The following is a 10,759-nucleotide window of genomic DNA, read 5'->3' as shown; positions in this document are numbered from 1 at the left end:
ATAAAAGCATTGAACTAAGTGTCTGTTTCAGACAGTTTTTAGTCAGGAGACTGAAGTGTATTTTATCCTAAAACATTCCGATGTATAAAACTGACAAATAAATGTAGACCTCCCTTTAAAAGTCAACTCCTGTCAGAAGATGGAGCCCGGTAGCCATGGTGACGAGAGAGCCTGAGCTGGCGCTTGCCTGCAGGGCCGTGGGCGGGGCAGGGGGAGGGTCGGAGCTGTTCATCTGTGCTTGTGAGAAAACGGGAGAAGCACACCGTTGGGTCACCCGTGTGGGGTCATGACCAGAACTCGGGCCTGTCAGGTGTTCTGCCAGGCTTTTGTGGTCATCCGTGCAGCTCAGACAGCCAACGGCTCCATGTGTGGGTCCCGGGGCCCCGTCGTAACCCTCTGAGCGTCAGCGCCTCTGTTTCGCTTGTGCCCCCACCATTGCTCTGGGCCAGCTCTGGGGGAGCTGGGTGCTGGGCGTCCGGCCTCAGGCGGTGCTGCTACCAGCACAACACCCGTCCTTCGCGACGCTCTGTGCAGCCGCAGCGGCGGTCACCTCGACCCTAAGATCTCAGCCACTATTCCGGAAGGGAGCAGGGTGGGCAACCCCACGTTCGCTCTCTGCTTGGCCGGCGGTGGGTGTGAGCAGTGGTCCGAGGTGCTGGCAGGGATGGCAGAGACAGGACAGTCCCGGGCCGTTGGGGCTCTGCTGGCTGTTTTGTATTCAGTGTTATGTGAGCGGTCACGGAGGTCAGATAGCTCCCAGTGCTGGTTTAAGAAAGACGGGGCACCCAGCACCTCCGCTCTCTGCTCCCAGCCCTCTGGGGAAACCCTTCTCTCCCCTGCGTTTTCTGGAGTTGCCACTGTCTCGCTGGTCTTTTGTCCCATAAGCTGTGCTTTGTCCTTGCCCTGGAGATGGTTGATTTCGGCAATGGTAGTTGAAGGCTTTCACACGGTTCTGCAGAACCCCAGTGGACCCAACTGCACCACCGTTCCTATATCACTGGGTGGGAGAGTAGCCCCTTGTTTTCCGTGGATGTAATTCTTTATTCACGTTTGTTTTTAAACAGTTACTTGTGGTCTCAGTGACATGTGGGCGTGATACGATATGAAAACTTAGAAGGGTGTGTGGTGACAGTTCGTCCCACCCCCACCCGCCTCGGGCTTCCTGCGTGCCACTGGGGTTCCTGGACAGTGCTTGCTGGGGGGGGCAGTGAGATGCGTGACTGCTGGCCCTGGGGGGGGGGAGAGGAGGGTGGAGTGGGTGCTGTCAGGGCCACACGGCATCCCTGCTCCTGGTGTCACCCTGCAGCTGTAGCTCGGATGCTGCCACAGCCAGCACACGAGTGAGGGAGTGAGGCTACCACCCAGCCACGCTCGGCAGGAACAAGTGTCAGCCGTGCTGCCGGTCTCCTGCAGCCCCACGACCACTCGCCCGGGCCCGGCGCTGTCTCCTCAAGAGCGGCCGGGGCAGGCCTCCTGGGGCAGGGACAGCGGTGGAGCCCCAGAGGTGTGAAGACCCATCGGGGGTGATCTAGGGAGGCCCAGCCCTGGGCCATCATTGGCTGCAGGCGAGGCGGAGCCGGTGGAGGGACGCCAGCATGGTCCTCCCGTGCCGACTGGCCTTGAGAGAGAGACCCATCCAGCTGCTGCGTGGGCCCCGGGACAGGTGCGGTGGCTGAGGGCAGGTGGCCAGGCTGGGCAGGGGAGGGGAGGGGATGACACGGGGTGGGGGGGAGGGGATGACACGGGGTGGGGGACTCAGGTCCGACCAGTCAGAAAGGAGGAGCGTTCTTGGGGGCACCGGTGTAGTGGGCTGAGTGGTGGTCCCCCAAGAGGTAAATCGACATCCTAAATGCCCAAGTCCCCTGTGAATGGGACCTTGTTTGGGAAGGCGGTCTTCGCAGGTGTGATTAAGTTAAGGATCTGGAGATGAAGTTGTCACCTGGATTTTGGGTGGGCCAAAGCCAATGAGAAGCATCCTTGAAAGACAATCAGAGGACACAGAAGAAGGCCACCTAGGGAAGGATGCAGAGATTAGAGTGCTGCATGGTTACCCGTCACTGAAAGAAGTGACTATTGGGAAGGGGGGGGGCAAGAGTGACCCTACCAGTCACTGACCACGTGCCTCTGTCATTCTGGCAGTGACTTGTGGGCTGCAGAGCAGACAGCAGCTGGATTGAGCTCTGAGCAGTAACAGCTCACCAGCTGTGGTGGACACATCTGAACTGCGGGGTTGGGAGACTAGTGCAAACCAGAAACCGGCAGTAAATGTGGTCTTAAATAGTAAACCATGAAAGCCACACAAGTTAAAACGAAGAACCCGTCAGGGGTGTCCCACCATCACTGTTTCTTAGCAACTACTTGAAGGCTCTAGCAAGTGCAGGGAAGACTCGGGAGATGAAGTACAGGATGTAACACCAGACAAGAAGGTGCTTCTTTTGCCACTACATGTACCTGGGTGTTGGGGTCCCTGAACCACCTCCAGGTTTGGTACTTCACGAGAAGGAAGGACGTACTGGCAGGACGCAGTGTGGCTGTCCTCACAGCTGATATCTGATACAACGAAGGATACCACGTGACGTCAGCACAGGCCCTAGGTGCAGTGGTGAAGGCCAGAAAAAGACGGGGGCACCCTCCCAGGGGCTGCCCCCACGATGTCACAGGGCACCTTCTGCTAGCCTGTATCAAAACGCTGGGTTCCTGGTTCAGCATAAACTACACTGTGTTCAGGCACAAGGAGTCATCTCATCAGGGAAAGGCGGGAGCCCTCTGGCAGCCACGTTCCCGGACACCAGTCGAGGGCCAGCCCAGCCAGCAGGCCTTTCCCAGGGCCCGGGGCCAGGCCCGCTGGGTGAACGCTCATCTGCACCTCCTTGGAGACCCTCTGCTGTAATAAGATGCAGCTGACCTTTGAACAACACGGGTGTAAACGACCTAGGTCCACTTACACGTAGGTTTTTCTTTCAATAAATACCTGTACTTGCTTTCCATCCGTGGTTGGAAGTCCCCAGGTGCCGAGGGACGACTGTATGCGTTGCTGCATACAGTGGGAGCATCCACGGAGTTCAGAATCTGCAGGGTGATGGGAGGGAGTCAGTCGTAGAACCTACCCCACTCAGATGCCGAGGGATGGCTGCATTTTGGGGCACTCAGAGTCACGTGGATTTTTGACTGCACGTGTGGGGTCCATGCTCCTAACCCTAGCCTAAGTCAGCTGTGCTGTGGTTCCTGAGTACAACCTGAAGGTACAGAAGTCACTGGCTCTCCCCACTGGGGCCATAAGAACCTGGAAAATGCTCCCTGTGTGAGGAGAAATGCTTTAGAACGAGAGCACTGGACCGACACCCTCATGAGGAGACCTACTCTGATCTCACTAAGATGGAAACAGATGGCAAACTGTAGCTCGGGGAGGTTTTACACCCCCCCCCCAAAATGAACACAATTTCAGTTAGGATCCTAGTAAAGTATATTTCTGGAATTGGATAGCAATATCTTAAGATTGATCTGGGTGAATAAACAGAATTCTATAGACTTCAGGGACTCTTAACGTAGGCTGGGAAGCCAGAAATCTATACCAAAAAATACAAACCTATGTGACTCTGCAGTAGAAAGCTTGGTTTGACAAGGGACACCACAACCGCCTGACCAGGCAGTGGTGCAGCGGACGGGGCGTCGGACCGGGACGCAGAGGACCCAGGTTCGAAACTTCAAGGTTGCCAGTTTGAGCACAGGCTCACCAGCTTGAGTGTAGGGTCGCTAGCTTCAGTGTGGAATCATAGACATGACCCCATGGACGCTGGCTTGAGCCCAAAGGTTGCTGGCTTGAGCAAGGGCCACTGGCTGGCTTGAGCAAGGGCCCTTTCCCCTGCCCATTCAGGCCAATATGAGAAAGCAATCAATGAACAACTAAAGTGATGCAACTATGAATTGGTGCTTCTCATCTGTCTCCCTTCCTGTTTCTGTCTCTTGCTAAAAAAAAAAAAAAATCTCCAAAATATTCAGTAGCCACCCCTACCCCCTGTACAGGTGTGATGTGCATACATGCTCAGGCTTGTCTGGATGGGATATGAGCACAGAGAAAGGTGTGGGAGGATGTGATAATGACCTGTGTCCCCTGGGTGGAGATGCGGTGTGGACCCATTTCTTTCAGCCGCACTCCTGCTGCTGTCCTGGAACAGACAGCAGACACGGTGGCAGGAGCTCCAGCAGCCATCTCCAGCGTTGGGAGGACCTCGGTGGTGGACGCCACGCACGAGCAGCGGCAGAGTCTGGGCTCCGCTCAGCCACGCTGCCATCCCTACAGTCCGTTCCTGGGCTGCCTGCCTCCACACTTCTTTTCTGAGAGAGAAATGCACTTTGTAAAGCCTCTGTTATTTCTAGTCTGTTACAAGCAGCCAAAGTAGTGGCTATGTTTGATCAAGTATATACTTTTTTTTTTTGTATTTTTCTGAAGCTGGAAACAGGGAGGCAGTCAGACAGACTCCCGCATGCGCCCGACCGGGATCCACCCAGCACGCCCACCAGGGGGCGGTGCTCTGCCCATCCGGGGTGTCGCTCTGTCGAGACCAGAGCCACTCGAGCACCTGGGGCAGAGGCCAAGGAGCCATCCCCAGCGCCCGGGCCATCCTTTGCTCCAATGGAGCCTCGGCTGCGGGAGGGGAAGAGAGAGACAGAGAGGAAGGAAAGGAGGAGGGATGGAGAAGCAGATGGGCGCCTCTCCTGTGTGCCCTGGCCGGGAATCGAACCCGGGACTTCTGCACACCAGGCCGACGCTCTACCACTGAGCCAACCGGCCAGGGCCCAGTATATACTTTTTAAAGAGTTAAAAAGGAAAAGAATACCAGTTCAATGGGCAAAGTGCAAGGTTGCAGAAGGTGCATTAAAAATCCCAACAGGAGATGGAAATATCCCCGATTGTGTGGTTGTGGGCATTCGCCCGGAAATCCAGGCTTCCTCATAGAAGCTGGGACAGTTTCCAGGTCATTAGCATTCAGGTAGATGTCACTAAGCCTCTTCTCTCCACTGTGAAGTTGTGAAGTTACTTTTCTGCTTTCTTTTTTTTAATTGACTTTAGATAGAAAAGAGAGAGAGACCAATTTGCTGTTGCACTTATTTATGCATTCATTGGTTGATTCTCCTATGTGCCCTGACCGGGAACCCTGGCATATCGGGATGATGCTCTAGTCTAACCAACTGGGCTACTCGCCTGGGGCCTCCTCTGCTTTATGTTAACGAAAGACGCCCCTGACCCAGTCCCAACAGCAAGTGAGAGGACTCAGACGCCGGCGCACGGGAGCCGAGTGTGACCGCCCGTGTGGATGGACATGGTGCTCCAGAGTGTGCCCCACACTCACTTTGTATAGGAGTAATTACCTTAGACCATTAACTTGAGAAGATCATTTTTAAGCAAAATAGAAAAATGTTATTAACAGAAGCAGTACCTCATTGTGAAAAGATGGGTATTTTGGATAATTTTTTTTTTTTTTTTTTCCAAAGTTAGAAGTGGGGAGGCAGAGAGACTCCCACATGTGCCCCACTGGGACCCACCCAGCATGCCCACCAGGAAGTACTGCTCTGCCCATCTGGGGCATTGCTCCATTGCAACTGGAGCCATTCTAGCACCTGAGGCGGAGGCCATGGAACTATCTTCAGTGTCCGGGCCAACTTTGCTCCAATGGAGCCTTGGCTGCGGGAGGGGAAGAGAGAGACAGAGAGGAAGGAGAGGGGGAGGGGTGGAGAAGCAGATAGGCGCTTCTCCTGTGTGCCCTGGCTGGGAATTGAACCCCGGACATCCACACGCTGGGCTGACGCTCTACCGCTGAGCCAACTGGCCAGGAGAAGAATCTTTTTTTTGGAGGGGAGAAAAATCTCTAATGAGGGTGTGTTTGTGAAGACCCGGAATTAGAAACTGCGTCTCAGCTCTTACGTAACCTTTTCTGGCCTAACTTGCTTTTCAGAATGTGCTCCTTATACTGGGGTTTCAGTAAAGCAATTCCAGTGCAGGGAGGGTTCTTTTCCTCGTCAATCGAGATGTCCTCTCGGGTATGGTGACACGCTGCCACCTAGCCTGTTTTTCCTAGAACTGCAGCCAAACTGGAAGCTTGTCTCAATGTTAGCCTGTGAACTATTAATAGTGGTAAACATGGGGGGAAAAAAGTTGGAAATACTGGTGATAAACTGCGACAAAGCAGAACTTCCAACTTCGCAGAGCATTTTAATAAACCAGTTGGAAGTTGTTACATCAGTGTGGTATACGTGTTATTGGATGTTGAGGTTTATTCTAGAACACCTTGTGGTTTAATACAAAACCAGAAGACTATCACCAGGTCTTCCTAAGGCCCCTCCTTTTCCATGGAGCTCTAAATAGGGGGTTCCTTTCCTCCTTTTCAAGTTGTTTGAGGTCTAATTTATATACGTGTGGGTCTGAGTCATAGTTCGGTGCATTCTGATGAACCCACACACCCGTACAGCAGCCTCTGAGGACAACGTCCTGTCCCACAGCAAGTCCCCACCACGACCCCTTCCACTGCGGGCTCGTCCTGACTCTTGTACAAGCCCAGGGAAACGGACTCCGGCGGCACGTTCTCCTTCCTGTCCGGTTGCTTTTGCTCAACATCAGGTTTTTGAGCTTTATTCTTTTTCTCCATTCCCCTCCTTGTAGGCACTTGACTTGTTTCCAGGTTGGGCCCATGGTGAACAAAGCTGCTATGAGCAGGATGCTTTTTTCTTTTTTTTTTTTTTTTTTTTTTACAGAGGCAGAGATAGACAGGGACAGACAGACAGGAACAGAGAGAGATGAGAAGCATCAATCATCAGTTTCTCGTTGCGCATTGCGACTTCTTAGTTGTTCATTGATTGCTTTCTCACATGTGCCTTGACCGTGGGCCTTCAGCAGACCGAGTAACCCCTTGCTGGAGCCAGCGACCTTGGGTCCAAGCTGGCGAGCTCTTTGCTCAAGCCAGATGAGCCTGCGCGCGACCTCGGAGTCTCGAACCTGGGTACTTCCGCATCCCAGTCCGACGCTCTATCCACTGCGCCACCGCCTGGTCAGGCGAGCAGGATGCTTTTGTTTCTCGTTTCTCTCGGGTACAGACCCGGGAGGTGGAATTGCTGGGTCGAGTGAGTGGCGGTTTGACTTTATGGGCAGCTAGCACATATTCCAAAGTGGCTGTCGCCCTTACCCGCTCCCTGCTGGTTCCCAACCCACTGTTGTTTGCTGGCCCTGGTCATGGTGGTGGACATACAAACATTTCTTTCCTGGGGAGCGGGTGCAGTGCCAGAACTTGCCAACAGAGGGCACCGGAGGACTCTGCAACAGGGCTAAGGGGGCCCTATGGCTCCTCCTGCTTTTCTGCCAGCAGGGGGCGGTGTCCCGCTGCCCCGACCACAGTCTCTGCACCTCCTGCAAGTCAGGGTTGAGTTGTAGTTCTTTGTTCATTCAGGATACAAGCTCTTCGTCAGATCTGTTCTGTGAACATATATTTTCCCAGTCTACCTCACCTATTTATTTCAGTAAAAACACATAGAATGTACCATCTTAGCAATTTTTTTTTTTTAGATTTTATTTATTCATTTTTAGAGAGGAGAGAGAAAGAGAAAAGGAGAAGGAGCAGGAAGCATCAACTCCCATATGTGCCTTGACCAGGCAATTCCAGGGTTTCGAACCGGCGACCTTAGTGTTCCAGGTCGATGCTCTATCCACTGCGCCACCGCAGGGCAGGCAATCTTAACCATTTTTACGTGTTACGTGTGTTCACATTGCTGTGAGCCAATCTCCAGACCTCTTTCATCTTGCAAGTCTGAAATGCTGTCCCGTTGAAGAGCACCTCCCTCTCAGCCCTCCCCTGCCCCCTGGCACCCCACTTCGACTTCCTGTCTCTGACTTTGACTACTCTAGGGTCCCTGATATGAATGGAATTAAACAGCTGCTTTTTGTGACCGGTGTAATGACCTAAAGGTTCACCAACATGGTAGCACGTGACAGGCTTGTAAAGGCTCAATAATATTCCATTGTATGGACAACACATCCCCAGTTTTTGTTTATCCAGTCATCCTTCAAGGACATTGCATGGCTTCCACCTTTTGGCCATTGTGACTTAGTGCTGCTGGGAGCATGGTGTGCGAATATGTCCTCAAGACCCTGCTTTTGCCTGACCAAGCGGTGGCGCAGTGGATAGAGCGTCGGACTGGGATGCAGAGGACCCAGGTTCGAGACCCCGATTTCGCCAGCTTAAGCATGGGCTCATCTGGTTTGAGCAAAGCTCACCGGCTTGGACCCAAGGTCGCTGGCTCGAGCAAGGGGTTACTTGGTCTGCTGAAGGCCTGCGGTCAAGGCATATATGAGAAAGCAATCAATGAACTAAGGTGTCGCAACAAAAAACTGATGATTGATGCTTCTCATCTTTCTCCATTCCTGTCTGTCCCTCTCTCTGACTCTCTCTCTGTCCCTGTATAGAAAATAAAAAATTTATATATTAAAAAAAAAAGACCCGGCCCTGGCTGGTTGGTTCAGCGGTAGAGCGTCGGCCTGGCGTGCGGGGGACCCGGGTTCGATTCCCGGCCAGCGCACATAGGAGAGGGGCCCATTTGCTTCTCCACCCCCACCCCCTCCTTCCTCTCTGTCTCTCTCTTCCCCTCCCGCAGCCAAGGCTCCATTGGAGCAAAGATGGCCCAGGCGCTGGGGATGGCTCCTTGGCCTCTGCCCCAGGCGCTAGAGTGGCTCTGGTCACGGCGGAGTGACGCCCCAGAGGGGCAGAGCATCGCACCCTGGTGGGCAGAACGTTGCCCCTGGTGGGCGTGCCAGGTGGATCCGGGTCGGGCGCATGCGGGAGTCTGTCTGACTGTCTCTCCCCGTTTCCAGCTTCAGAAAAATACAAAAAAAAAAAAAAGACCCGGCCCTGGCTGGTTGGCTCAGCGGTAGAGCGTCGGCCTGGCGTGCGGGGGACCCGGGTTCGATTCCCGGCCAGGGTACATAGGAGAAGCACCCATTTTGCTTCTCCACCCCCCCTCCTTCCTCTCTGTCTCTCTCTTCCCCTCCCGCAGCCAAGGCTCCATTGGAGCAAAGATGGCCCAGGCACTGGGGATGGCTCCTTGGCCTCTGCCCCAGGCGCTAGAGTGGCTCTGGTCGCAGCAGAGCGACGCCCCGGAGGGGCAGAGCATCGCCCCCTGGTGGGCAGAGCCTCGCCCCTGGTGGGTGTGCCGGGTGGATCCTGGTCGGGTGCATGCGGGAGTCTGTCTGTCTCTCCCCGTTTCCAGCTTCAGAAAAAAAAAAAAAGACCCTGCTTTCAATTCTTTTGTGTAAACACCCAGACATGGGCTTGCTGGGTCATAGGGTAGATCTAGTTTTAATTTTATGGAGGGATCTCCACACTGTTTTCCTTAGGGGCAACACCAATTTATAATTCTGCCAGCAGTGTCAAAAGGGTTCCGATGTTTCCACATCCTCATCAACACTTGTTTTTTTTGTTGTTTATTTGTTTGGTTTTTAGTAGCTAGCCTAATTGGTGTGACATGATGTTGCTATGTGTTTTTGATTTGCATTTCTCTGATGGTTAGTGCTGTTGAGGACCTTTTCATATGCTTATTGGACATTGGTATATAATCTTTAGAGAAATGTCTGTTTGAGTCCTTTGCCAATTTCTGAGTTATTTGATTTTTGTTGTTGTTGAGTCATGGGAGTTCCTTCTCTATTCTGGGTATTAACTCTATCAGACCTTTGATTGGCGAATATACTGTTCACAAAAATTAGGGGATATTTCAGCACTTCATATTCATTTTTGAAATATCCCCTAATTTTTGTGACAGTCTATTTTCTCTGCTTCCTTGGGTCGCTTTATTGCTCTGTGGATTGTGTCCTTTGATACAGAAAACTTTTTTAAGTTTGTCGTAGCCTATTTGTCTATTTTTGCCTATGTTGCCTGTGCTTTTGATGTCAGATCCAATAAGTCATCGCCAAGTCCAGTGTCATGAAAACTGGTTACAAGAGCACCGTGGGTGTGGGCAGCTAGCTGTAAGCAGAAGGGCGGTCAGGGCAGCACAGGAGACGGTCAGCATAACAGCGGTGCTGCCCAGAGACCAGCAGGCATCTCAGAGATGCTACGTCAACCCCCCGGCTCTTGCACAGTTTGACAGTAGGCACCTGGCGTGGCTCAAATGCCCCTGGAGAAGCCACTGTTAAGACAGCACCAGAGTCCTCCATCTGCGGGGCCTGGTGGTGGCCAGGCGGTTTGTTCAGGGATGGCGCCCCAAATGGTAAATTGTGGCCATGGGAAAGAATTCACCTGCCCTCAGCCAGGAGCCCATGCTAGGACCCTCAGGGAGAAGCCCAAGGACAGACACACCTATCGAGCAGGATGGCGACATGACCATGTGGACAGGCCAGATAGCCCCCCCCCCCCCGGAGGGGCTGAATTGTGTCTTCCCCTAGTCACAGTCGGAAGCCCTGACCCCAGCACCTCAGAAAGCAACTGTATTTGAGAGCAGGCTTTTAGAGAGGTGACTAGGTTGAGACAAAGCTGTTAGAGGGGGTCCTAACCCGGTCTGACTGGTGATTCTTATAAGAAGAGATCGGGACACAGAGGGACCAGGGGTCACATCCAGAAGAAGGGCCATCCAGACACCAAGGAGAAACGCCACACCCTGACCTCGGACTTCCAGCCTCCAGGCGGGAGAGACAATGTCTTGTCTAAGCTGCGGGTCTACAATCTTTTGTTATGGCAGCCGGAGCAAACCCAGACAGACCACCCCCCGCCCCCCAGCTAGC

Source organism: Saccopteryx bilineata, chromosome 4 (assembly GCF_036850765.1).
Source record: "Saccopteryx bilineata isolate mSacBil1 chromosome 4, mSacBil1_pri_phased_curated, whole genome shotgun sequence".
Classification (NCBI taxonomy): domain Eukaryota; kingdom Metazoa; phylum Chordata; class Mammalia; order Chiroptera; family Emballonuridae; genus Saccopteryx; species Saccopteryx bilineata.
Note: the sequence above shows the minus strand (reverse complement) of the source record.